Here is a 12,699-nt window from a genome sequence, read left to right on the forward strand (position 1 = left end):
GAAAAGGCAGTGATAATAAAGAGGATGAAATAATAGGTGAGGACATAAATCGTTTTGGAGCTGATATTCTTAACCAGCAAGGAGAGATTCTCATAAATGAAAAAGATGACGAGTTGCCTTACATTCAAATGGTAAGAATATAACAAAAAACAAAACATTTTACATATTAGTTTTATCATTGAACAAAATATTTAAAAAAATGTAACTGTTTTTATTTTGTGTAGGTCAACACTGATGGTGTTGTAATTAACAGCTTAGCCAGTGGCACAGGTAGTAACAATGATAAAAATGTTGTTTTTTAAAGACGAAGCAACCTCTGGTCTTAGTAATAAAAAAGGAATCATTGTTATGTTACTGTTGAACATTGTGAAACTGCTAGTTCACTTTTTAGGTAATAAAACACACAAATTCAAAAATTAATTTTTTGACTTTTGTGAATATCGTTTACTCGCTATATTTTTTTACTTAAACAAGTTATTTCAGAACAAAAAAAAGTAATACTTTTAGTGCTTATTCTGGATTTAAAGTACCTGAGTTCCAAGAAACTACTATGAAAATAATTGTTTACTACCTTACTAATTATAACGATTGTTTCTAGACGATTAATTAATCAGTAATGTCTCCAACAAATTTAAGTTGGGTCGTAAAAAAGGACTTAAGAGAAGGCTTTGCTAATGAACAAGAAAAATGTATTAACCTCTATTGCTGTTATATATTTGACCTTTTTCTTTTATACATAACACCTTTTATTAGCAGGTGTTAAGTATGGCTATATAACATCTGCTAATAAAAAAGGTTGTATTGGAAAGAAAAAGAAGACGCAAAATATGTTCATCTAAAGAGCTTTTTGTTGAGACACCCTTAAGGATGTGCTCAAGTTTACTTACTTTGTAGATGAGCAGGATGTGGATCTTACTGATGCATTTTGGAGAGTTTGGCTACTCTTCGATCAGATTAACAGCTCTAAAAAAAAGATTACTGATTCAATCTGAGTTTGTCAGTGTCATTAAGACAATAGATACTTAACACTTTTTTCAGTTAAGTTTAACATAAAAATAATAGTTTTGTTTTATAGTTAATCTGTTTTTTTAATTTCAGTTACTTTGTTTTGTTATTCATACATGGAAAACTTGACGCAGTTGTTGTAGTCTTGGCTTAATTTTGACGTTTAGTTCTATATTTTTTAGTATAGTTTTGACAGCAAGTTGTTTCTTGCATCTCTACCTAGCCACCTGACTTGATGGTGCTTGTGAAAAACATGTTTAATAAATTAATAAAACATTATGAATAAATGTATGATAATTAATATTGTGACAGTATTTAACTAGTTTTAGTATTTTTAAGCAATAGTTCTGTTTGTGTTAATAAGATTACTTATAAAATAAACTAATAATTCTGACCCGGACGTAATCCACTGGTAATCAGAGGGGTAGACCTCCTTACAGACTCACTAAGCATCTAGAAGTAATCTACAGATGTTTTTAGTGGTAGTCTTTCATTTTATTCGTGAAAATTTAGGATTTAGATGTGGCTAAACTAACTGATCAACAATTAAGTTATATGGCTTTGAGGATTAAGAAAGCAATTGAGCCAAAGGATGAGTTTTAGGTAAAAATTAATTAACAAACTAAATTATTCGAAACGTCATAGACTGTTAAAGATGCAGAAATAGCTGAACTTAACAAGAATGTGAAAAGAATAGAAAAGAAAAATGCATTTTTATCACCTTCTAGTTTACCTGCTGTATATTACAGCCAAATTGCTAAGCAATTAGCCAAACCAGACTCCGAGTTGTTTAATGCAAGCATCAAAAATCATCCAGTAAAATGTCTAAAATATTGTACTTGTTGGTTTGCTTAACACATAAAAAAGTATTATTGAAGACTGTAAGATGGATGATGAAAACATGGTCAACAAATTAATAAGCCTGCTGAACAGACGAATAATAGTCAAATCACTATTCAGACTAAAATCTAATGTTCCCGTGATAAATATTACATCAGAACTATTAGTAGTTGAATTTAAGAATGAAGTAGCACGAATCGAGATGATGTCTGCAACATAGAAACTGCAAACAGTTGATGCTTACAAAAAAGTATTTATAGAGCCTGATTGCACTCCTGATCAGCAGGCTGAATTTGATCAATTAAATAAAGAGAGAATGAAGGCAAACGAGGACTTGCAGCAAAACAATAATCAAGAAAAGTCCTTTTGATTTGGCGCAAAAATTGTTGTGTTTTGACGTTACTTCAACAAAAGACATTGGCAACCGCAAAGCTCACCCATTTGTCAAAGAAAGCATTGCCAAGTAGGATAGAGGGGCTCATATCAGCGAGTCGTATAAATCACATCAAATGTTAAGTAAAACTTCCTATTTATCTGAAGCAAAATAATAAGACAAACTGTAAAACAAATAATTCTATTAGACCAACGCTCCCTCTTTTAACTCTAATAAGTTATCTGAGCTTTCCACACTTGCTTTGACAAACAAAATAGATGTTATTGCAATTACAGAGACTTTAAATTGGATTCATTTAAAAAATAATGACGGGTACAACTTTTATTAACCAGATAGAGATAGAACTGGAGGAGGAGTTGCCTTTTATGCAAATAAAAAATTATGAATATAGAAATGATTAATCCACATCTTAACAATAAAGATATTAAACAAGTCTGGTGCTCAATAAAATGTAATAATTTTCATTTAACTGTTGTTTGTTTATATCAACCAACGAACTCTACAGCTGATAACTCCAAATCATTTACAGACTCAATAAAAACTGCTTCAAAATTCAAAAATGATTAAAAATACACGAATCTCATTGTAGTAGGAGATTTCAATTTCCCAATCATAGAATGGACTGCTGACGTTCGAACAATTCATTTCAATAAAAACTCACCTGAACATGAATTTATTAAAGTTTTTAATGACTGCACTCTGTACCAAATAGTAAATTTTCCAACATTCAAACAAAGTAATTCTCTCGCTTCAGTTAACACCCTTGATCTTGTTGTAGCTTCCAATCTGAATTACATTGATTTTCTTCAATGTGGTCCACAGTTTAGTCACTATGAAAAAGGAAGGCATCATTACTCCATCACTTGGCAATATTTCGCAAGTTTTATTGACAATTAAATATTCACAAGAAATAAATTTTGCTTTAAAAAAAGCAAATTTATACAAATGATTGAGTACTTGAAACAAGTCAATTGGGTTAAGCTGTTTCATGATAAATCAGCCTGTAAATGCTATAAGTTATTTTTAAATACATAAAATTAATTTTGGTGATTGTTTATTCTTGTTATTTTCAATAACAAAATAAAGAATAGTCAACTCTAGTTGGATGCAAAGGTTAAATAGACAATAAAGATTAAACATTCTTTATTTTATTCAAATGTGCATCGGTAAAACCAAAACCTTGAAAGGCATTTAACAAAATGTGCGCTAATATTAAAAAAAAAATCGAAATATCAACTCGAGAATACGAATTGGATTTAGTAAAGAGAATAAACCGCACACCAAAACTTTTACTCTTATATTTAAATAGAAAATAAAACGTAGATTCAAAAATTAGAGCAATCAACTATACGAAATAACAAACTACAAATGAAATATTGGACATTTCAAATATATTAAATAAGCTTTTTTATTCAGTCTTTGTTAACAATAATGACCGATAAGTACCCCTCTTGCAAATACTATTCTTGAAAAGATGTGAAAACCAGTTTAATTGCAGCTAATTGTCAAATATGATCACTTATGAAAAAAATACTGAAAAATGTTAGAAAGTTTAAAGCGAAGGTCAAAAGCGAAGTTTGGGTTTGGTGAAATTAGTCTGTTTGTTTTGAAACACGCTTCAGAAGGTTTTGCTATTCCAATTATCCATATTTTTAAACTAAGTTTTGACACTGGGTGTGTCCTGTACGACCGGTGGTAAATATTTTACCAGTCTATACAGGGAACTGAAAAACCCAGAGAACTATAGACCAGTTCCGTTAAGATCTGTGGTTTCTAAAATATTTGAAAAGCTTAATTTAGACACAATTCTGGAACATTTAGTTTCAAATAGTCTTATTTGTGAGGAGCAAACTGGTTTCGTTTTGATCAAATCAAGCTCAGCAAATCTTTAGCCAAAAATGTAAAGTAATGAGATTCGGCAATCGAAATGTTTTTCGAGGAATAGTTAAAACATTCACAATGGATATTAATGGAACTATTTATGACCTCTCAAACAGTGTGTTAGAGAAGGATCTAGGTTTTTTTACAAGCAATTATGAGGTGGAAACATCAAATACAAGAATGTGCTAACAAAGCTTCAAAAGTAATGGGTTTTCTAAAAAATGCATTTAAAAGTAGAGATTGTTGTATATGGAAAATTGTGTATATTACCTGCACGTAGAATGAGCAGAGATTTCAATACTTTAAAGAGTTTAACACAGGGCCACAAAAACACCGTACCACACAAAAATACCAAATCGAATGCTTAGTTATGAAAAGCGGCTAGTTAAAAAGGGTTATATACTTTAAATCTTAGAAGAAAACGAGGAGACTTGATTCATTTATACAATGTCAAATGAGAACAGTATGCAAAAAAAATTGCCATGATCAAACCGTGGAGTTAAAAATACATATACAGTTTTTCTTTACTAGAACGTTGAGGGGCAGTAAGAATATAAATTGTTTTATTTAATATTTTTTAATACCTATCCATCTACACAATATCATATTAAAACCTGTCCATCAACATATTCATATAAAACTTGTCTGTTGACAGGTTTTAAATCTTAACTAAATAATCTTTTAGTGTTTGGAATTTATCATTATGAAAGTTATGTGTTAGTTATCCTTATGGAATGTTGGTAAGTTATTATGATGTGTTATTATTATCATTATGTGTTATTATTAATATCATTATCATTAGCTATAATTATGTGTTATCATTATCATTACGTGTTATCATTACCGTTATGTGTTACCATTATATCATATCATTAGTTATCATTATGTGTTATCATTATATCATATCATTAGTAATCATTATGTGTTATCATTATATCATATCATTAGTTATCGTTTTGTGCTAGTTATCATTATGGAAGTTAGTGTTTGGAAGTCATCATTATGGAAGTTATCATTACATTCCCTAAATATATATTGTTTCGGAGGTTTTTCTTTTGTAATTCTACTTTTTTAATTTTTTTTTCTTTATTCAACCATATCAATAAAAATTTACAAATGCTCATTGTAAGTTAATAGAGTTTAGTTAGGTGTCACTCATATAGTTACAAACTAGTCATTGGAGTGACACCTAAAAAACATACAAAATATAAGAGAGAAAAAAAAGAAAAGATTGTTAAACAAATAATAATGATATATGTAATAATTATAGTGATAATACAAAATAATAATAATAAAGTATCAATAATATGAAGAATATTTATAATACAATATAAATTATATGCATATATCATAGAGTCACACAATTACACTAATAATAATGCAAATCAAGACTCAATTTAATCATTATGCATGTATAATTTTATACTTTTTTTTTTTTTTTTTTTTTTTTTAAACATCTTCGCTTCCAACAAGGCTGCAAGCAGCCACTAATTAAAGTTGGAAGTTACTGTAAGAGAAAAGATGAAGATTGTAGAGCTAGATAACGATTGACGGACGATGCAAAAGATTGCAATACTTATAAAAAGACTTTTAAAAAGAAACAACAAAAATATTTCAGGAGGTAATAGCAATATCTCATTGAATGAATAGTAATTCATTTGTTTTAGTCACGGTGAAAGTCATTTTGTCTCTGGTGATAAAAATGACGTCTACCGTGGAGCCGAAGGTGTTGCCTTAGACTACACAAAATCATACAAAAAAAGCCGCTAATTGCAAAAGATGGTTAGCAACTAAAAGGTGGTTAGCAACTAAAAAACATATTTATGATCAGTTTTTAAAACATGATTGGTTTAATGTCACTACATATAATATTATGACGTATTACTAATGTAGGACAATTAATATAGACAAGCATTATCTATACTTTTACATCCATGTTATGTTAATTCAACGCGAATTCAACAAATACCAGTATAATTTTGTGACAATAAATCAAGAGAGTAAGGGTAAAGATGTTGCAATTGCAACCATTTTGAAACAAGGTATTTGAAAAATGAAAATCTTGATTTTTTGTAAGAAACCCATTTCTAACTAAACATGTGATTTAAACTAACGAAACTTATAAAAGTATTAAAAATTTAATGTTAATAAATTTTTATTATTTTGTTGTTACTAAAAACTATTTTATTGTTATTAAAAATTATTCTTTATGAAAAAATATAAAACATCGTCAAAATTGAGTCAAGACTACAACAATTGCATTAAGTTTTTTTTGTGTATCAGTAAAATTAACAAAGTAAATGAAATTAAAAAAATTTAACTATAAGAAAAACCTACAATTTTATGTTACACTTTGTTAAGTAAAGTGGTAAATTCTTATTTTTTTTATTATTAAATTAATGTTGATATAGAAATGGATACACTGTCAAATTAGAGTGCTTTATCATTATAACGGTTCCCGTACAAAACATGCATCATCTATACACAACCAAATTAACTTGTCTACCAATAGCAGTTTATAGTTTTTTTTAGCTTGTCTACCTAGCAGTATATTTGTTGCTAGGTCATAAGACGTCCATCTTTTTTACATCGGAAATTATTTTTATTTCAATTCACCTGCCCAAGGCTGAGGAGACCACTAGTTGGGTTACAACCCTCTCTCAACTCTATAGCTTCGAAACAGGAACCTTGACGAACGAAGCCGCTGCCCGGAGAAACTTATTGGAAATTGTAATAATCATAATGCAATAAACTTTGAAGGTTAGTCTACTTTTTTTAAACACCGCACAGTGGAGTATTTATTGTAAAAAGTCGATCAAAATTATTTTATGGCTTTTAACAATTAGATAAACAATTAAAAGCAGTTTGAAATCATAATATAATATTTAAAATAATTGCGCAGGTTTTTTTTTACTCAAAACACACTTTTGCATATAAACCATACAAAAAGAAGTTTAAAAAAGAAAAATTAAAAAAAAAACTAAACAACAATATAAACTGTTAAATTTCAATTAAAACATTAAATGCCTTAAGAGTAAAAATGTTTAAAAAAAGTGATGCAAATACAAACAATTTAAACAAAAGGAAATATACTAATGCACATACCATAAAGGTGAAATAAACCCTACTATAAAGGTAAAAACAATATAAAATAAAAAAATATACTATAAATATAATAAAACGATAAAAAATAAACATTAGTCTGATTCATTTTCGCTAGATGCCTCCTCTTCATATTGTTGTAGTTCGTTCAATGTTTCTGGTTGCAAGAACTCTAATGCCTCACTGGAAATAGCATTTCTTTTATTCTTGAGCCTCTTTCTGACACTGCTCAACAAAGGATCGGAACTTAAAAGAAGTCTGTTTATGATATCCCTATTACAAATTTCTCTTAATAATTTCCTCGAGAAATTCAGTCTATAATCACGGAAGTGCTTGTTTCGAGCCTCAGCCGCCTCTTCCAATAATTGACCTATAGGCAATATAGCTTGATCAATTATTGTGGCACCATGTCTCAATATCTTGTGAATTGTAGGAGTCATTGGATACCATCCATAAATTTTAACATGAAGTTCTGCTGTCAGTTCTGCAAACTTTTCAAATTTTTTGATATCTATTTTATATCCACTTGACAAGGTTTCCAAAATGATACTACAATTTTTAATAAGTCCAATGTTAACTCCTGTAATGCAGGATGAGGTTTGAAAATCTGAGAAAAATTTTCTTGATGTATTGCCATCATTAGTATTCCCAAAACCTGCAGTTGGAATATCCACCAGCAGTCCCATTTTTTCTTTGAATTTGTTTTGAATGTTTTTTTTGTTTCAGCTACAATTATTTTATCATCTTGTGTTCTCGCTTGCCATTTTTTTATGGGAATGTGGTATGATAAATGTAGTAAAGATTTGAAAAACCTAATCCTTGTATGCAATATCGATAAACCAAATTTAAGGGCATCTGGATTATCTATTTTTTTATGGTTAAATTATTAAAGTCTTTTGATATTATTCCACATATATAGCACCTCATAGTAAATGTCGTGTTGGTTGTAGCGTTGCATACTTTTGCATCAACCATTGTAAATGGCAAGGTATGCTTTATATGTATAATACCACCTAAAAACTTCGATTTTCAGTTTTTTTTTAAGATTTTTATTTGATCTTCTACATAGCAGATTTCTTCATTTGTTATGTCTTTAGTTTCATGGATAAAACGAATTCGAATTGGGCGACAATATCTTGTAGAAGAGGGCACAGGGTTTTTCCAAATAATCTTCTGGCTACTAATATGACATATAAGCCGTAGAGGCACAAATGAACTTTGAAAAATGTTAGAGTCACTATCTGTACTATTTTGGAATTTTGTTTAAATGTTTGCTGCTGTGAGCCATCACAACCTCATTTTGATAACATTTCTAAATTGCTTCTTTCTTCTTCGTTTAAGGTTTCCAAAACTTTATCTAAATATTCACACAAGCGTCTAGTTGTGTGGTCTAGAATATCTTGTAGTTTAATTTCACAACATGTTTCTGAAACTGTCATTGACTCTTGTGGAGGATAACATTGTTTTTTTGATTCTTTCAAAAGCGAATAACATGGATAAATATTTTTATTAGCTGCATGAATTATTTCATATTGTCTCCTTGTCATATTGGCTTCCACAAAAATTGATAATGCTTCCGATGGTGTGTGTTTTTTTATAACATTCGTCTGAATGGAATTGAAGTTTTCTCTATATTTGTTTGCCTTTTCCGGTGAGCAGCTAATATCTTTCATTATTCTAGACGCATCAAAATGTCCTGCATTACGCTGACTCATTTGGGCAGCACAGTTTAGTTGTGCATAAGATATTTGGTCTCTCAAAACTTTTGTTCTACGTCTCTTGCTTGGCGAACTCAACAACTCGAAATCTTTTGATGGTCGACCAGGCCTTTTTATTATAACTTATGATAGCATTGAGCCATAGTTCATTGTGCTTCAAAAAACGTTCGTCTATGTAGTTAGCAGCTATCTATTTTTGTTTAAAATGAAACTTGAAAGTATTGAAGGCTTTTTTTAGTGAACTTTGTTCAATTTCAGTACATTTTGTAATAATTTTGAGATGATCTTCTAAAAACACAAATTTGTCATCGACAAGAAATATCAGGCTTTGATATTTCTTGTTGTTGTAGTTATACACAATTTATAAACTAATTTACTGTTTTGTAAGTAAAAAATCTATATTATCAAAGTTATTATTATAATATCAAAATAATTAGGGAGTACTTAATTTTTTAATAATTTTGATTTATTATAGATTAAATGTTTAAAAAAAACATTATTTATATTTTTACATCAATGTTAAATGTTAAACTTTGACAGTTAGCATAAAAGAGTTTGAAAACCATTCATCAATTTTTTACCAAATTTATTTGGTGCATCAAGTTTAGTTAAAGACTTTTTCCCTAGGGTGCGGAAAACCATCAATTCAAATAGTCGTGTAATTTCAGGAATAACCCCAACAAAAGGCTCATGGCCTTGAAATGTATTGATTTGGTAGGAAAAAAAAGTATTTTGTGGAGGAACACTCATTCACAGAAAACGGGTTCTTTCTCCTGCTTATTGTATATACGGAAAAGAATTTGAATTTGAAACTATCAAACGTGTGAAAACTTGAACAGAAGAACAATACCAGTTTCTATAACTAAAGGAATGCTTTGCTCTGTGGAGCAACTCAAAATCAGGTTGCAATAGTGACAGGGGTGGTTCATTAGTTTGCAGCATTGGTTTTAAATGGAAGGTTTATGGAGCTGTTTGTTATGGATCTAGCGATTGCCGATCAGACAAGACTTACACGGTTTTAACTAATGTAGTCCATTTAAGGTTGTGGATAGATAACGCAATGTTACAATAATTTAATTTTTTAAAAACAAAGTTACAAAAGTAAAATATTTGTAGCGTTTTTTTATTTTACTGAGTTTGTGCGGAACAATTACTACCAGAATACCTATCCAAACCGCCTCAACAATATATCTATTTTTGCTATTATATATTGTCAAAAGTAGCATTTTCACTAATAACTTTTTTTAACCTTATATAATTTTGCTACTATCATTAAAAAATGTACCAGTTGTAATAAACAATTTCTAAATTAAATCATAAGAACTATAAATAAGTTTTTAATTCTTTTTTTTCAAAATCTTTTCTTATAAACATTATTACCACTCTGAAGCAAACAAAAATTTTTCAAGATTCACTGTCGTATAAAAATAAAAAAAACTAAACTAAACAGTTAAACACCAAACCAAGTTTGTTAAAATTAAGTATAATAACTTTTCTTTGTGTTTCTTACTTATTCTTTTTTATATGGTAGACTTTTGAATATTACTTTGTGGGCTTTCTTTGCTCAGCCTAGTTAAAGCACCGCAGAAATCACCTACAGAAAACACCTGCATGAAATGAGACAAACATAAAAAAAAGTTATGTAATATTTTCTAAAGTTGTATAGAAACAAATTTTCAAGAACCTATATTTAGAATGAAAAAAGACAAAAGCTCCAACTGTATCTTAATTAAATAAAAATTAACAAAGAAGGACTTTTTTATTTTAACAAAGGCATCTCCTAATAAAAACCAAAACACATATTGGAAATGTATTTGGTTTTTTATCGATAAATCAATAAAATTTAAACCACCTAAAGGGATCAAAAATTATATGCAAAATGCCTTTTATAAAGCAACAAGGTAAATAGAGGCATTAAGATCGTTTTTTATATTATTATCAAATTTTAGAATTTATTATCTTTACTTTAAAAAAAAAAAAAAATTTTTTTTTTTATCTTTTTTTTTATATTCGACAACATTTTATAATGACAAGATTTGATAGCTTTATTATTTACGGATTATTGGGAGCAATAATCCGTAAATAATAAAGCTATCAAATAATAAAGCTATCAAACGGCAAACTTATAACTAAAAAAAAAAAAAAATCCGTTCACTTAATAAAGAGCGAAAAAAAAGGATGAGGGAAGGGATGGGAGGGAGGGCGGAGATTCGGTCGAGTTTTCATGAACTTATTATATATAAAATATATAAACATTACTATTAAATTTTATTAACTTTAATTTATCTCTTTTTGTAATTAAAGTGCATTTGGCAAATGTCAATGTCAAGTGCAAATGACGATTGTGTGGCGTAACATTGATCATTTAAGTCTTTTGTTAATTATAAAATTTTCAAATTTTCCATTTGTTGGAAAAGAAATGAATTAAAATCAAATTTTTGTTTAACAGTTAAAAAAAAGATAATATATTTAGGTAAACAAAAACTTTTTAAGCAAAAATTAGCCATATCCAGTAAATACAATGACGTTTAAAAGACCTCTAAGAGGCACATCCAGTGAAGTCTAGACGCATCCGTAGAAATCTAGATCATAAGACTAAAAGACTTTTTATAAAGACATCTTTAAAAGACATCTAAAAAGCATTCTTTCAGGCGTCTATAAAAAGAAGATTTTAAGATATCTTTTTGAAGACGTCTAATAGCCTTATGATCTAAACGTCTTCAAATGCGCCTTTTAGACTTCTTAAAATGAGCTTTAAAGTCGTTTTTTTGATAACGTTCTTTTTTTTTAAAAGACACACTAAAAACATACTTTATTATTAGTTTATCAACTAAAGTTGATAGACTAATAAGAAAATAAGTCTTTACCTTTTCTTTAAAAAGATGCCTTTAACTCGTCCTTGGTAAGATATCGGAAGGGCGCAGTTTAAGAAGAATTCTAAATCATAAATTCATGCTTTGGACGTGACTGCAGGTGTATTTTTTAACGTCTCTACACAGACGTTTAAAATAACTCAACAATAAAGATCAGATTATAACACTGAGAGTACCTCAAATTTAAGTAGATCTTTACGGGACGGGTGAAAGTAGCTGAAGTTAATTAAGTCCAAGTTTAGACAAAATCTGAGAAATTGAATCATAACTTTAACAGATCTTTTCACTCTTAAATAGTTATAAATCACTCTTTTACTCATTTTTACGTAGATAATAAAATTCTTTATGTAGAAATAAGTTAAAAAATCAATATTTGCATCTTTTGATTGATACAATAGTCCAGATGATTTATTATTAAATGATTCAATATTTACACCGTTCCACGAAGAAAGATAAAAATCTTCTAAACCAGACGAGGCGAATCTACATACACTATTCTGATCAAATCCCTGAAATACTGTATAATTATTTTCGTGATATGGTGTCCAAGGTTGTATAACGGAGTTAGTATTTACTGGAGAATTGTATGCATCATAAATGCGTACTCTAGATTCCTACCAATTTCCAGATACTCCAATAACATGCATTCTAAATTATTTAAGATAAACACCTAGACCAGCATTGTCTGTAGTGTCTAATCATATATATTCTTTACCATAAGTTGTGTTCACAAATCTAAATGATTCTGAGTATAATTTAATAGGTGACAATGATTGAGCTATTGATGTAGTTATTGTAATATGGGGTTGTATCCAATATGTAACGTTTTGACTTGTTTTATTATATAATTGAATTAACACATCGCTCAATAAGTCTGTAGGATGAC

The sequence above is a fragment of the Hydra vulgaris genome, chromosome 09 (assembly GCF_038396675.1).
Source record: "Hydra vulgaris chromosome 09, alternate assembly HydraT2T_AEP".
NCBI classification, from domain to species: Eukaryota; Metazoa; Cnidaria; class Hydrozoa; order Anthoathecata; family Hydridae; genus Hydra; species Hydra vulgaris.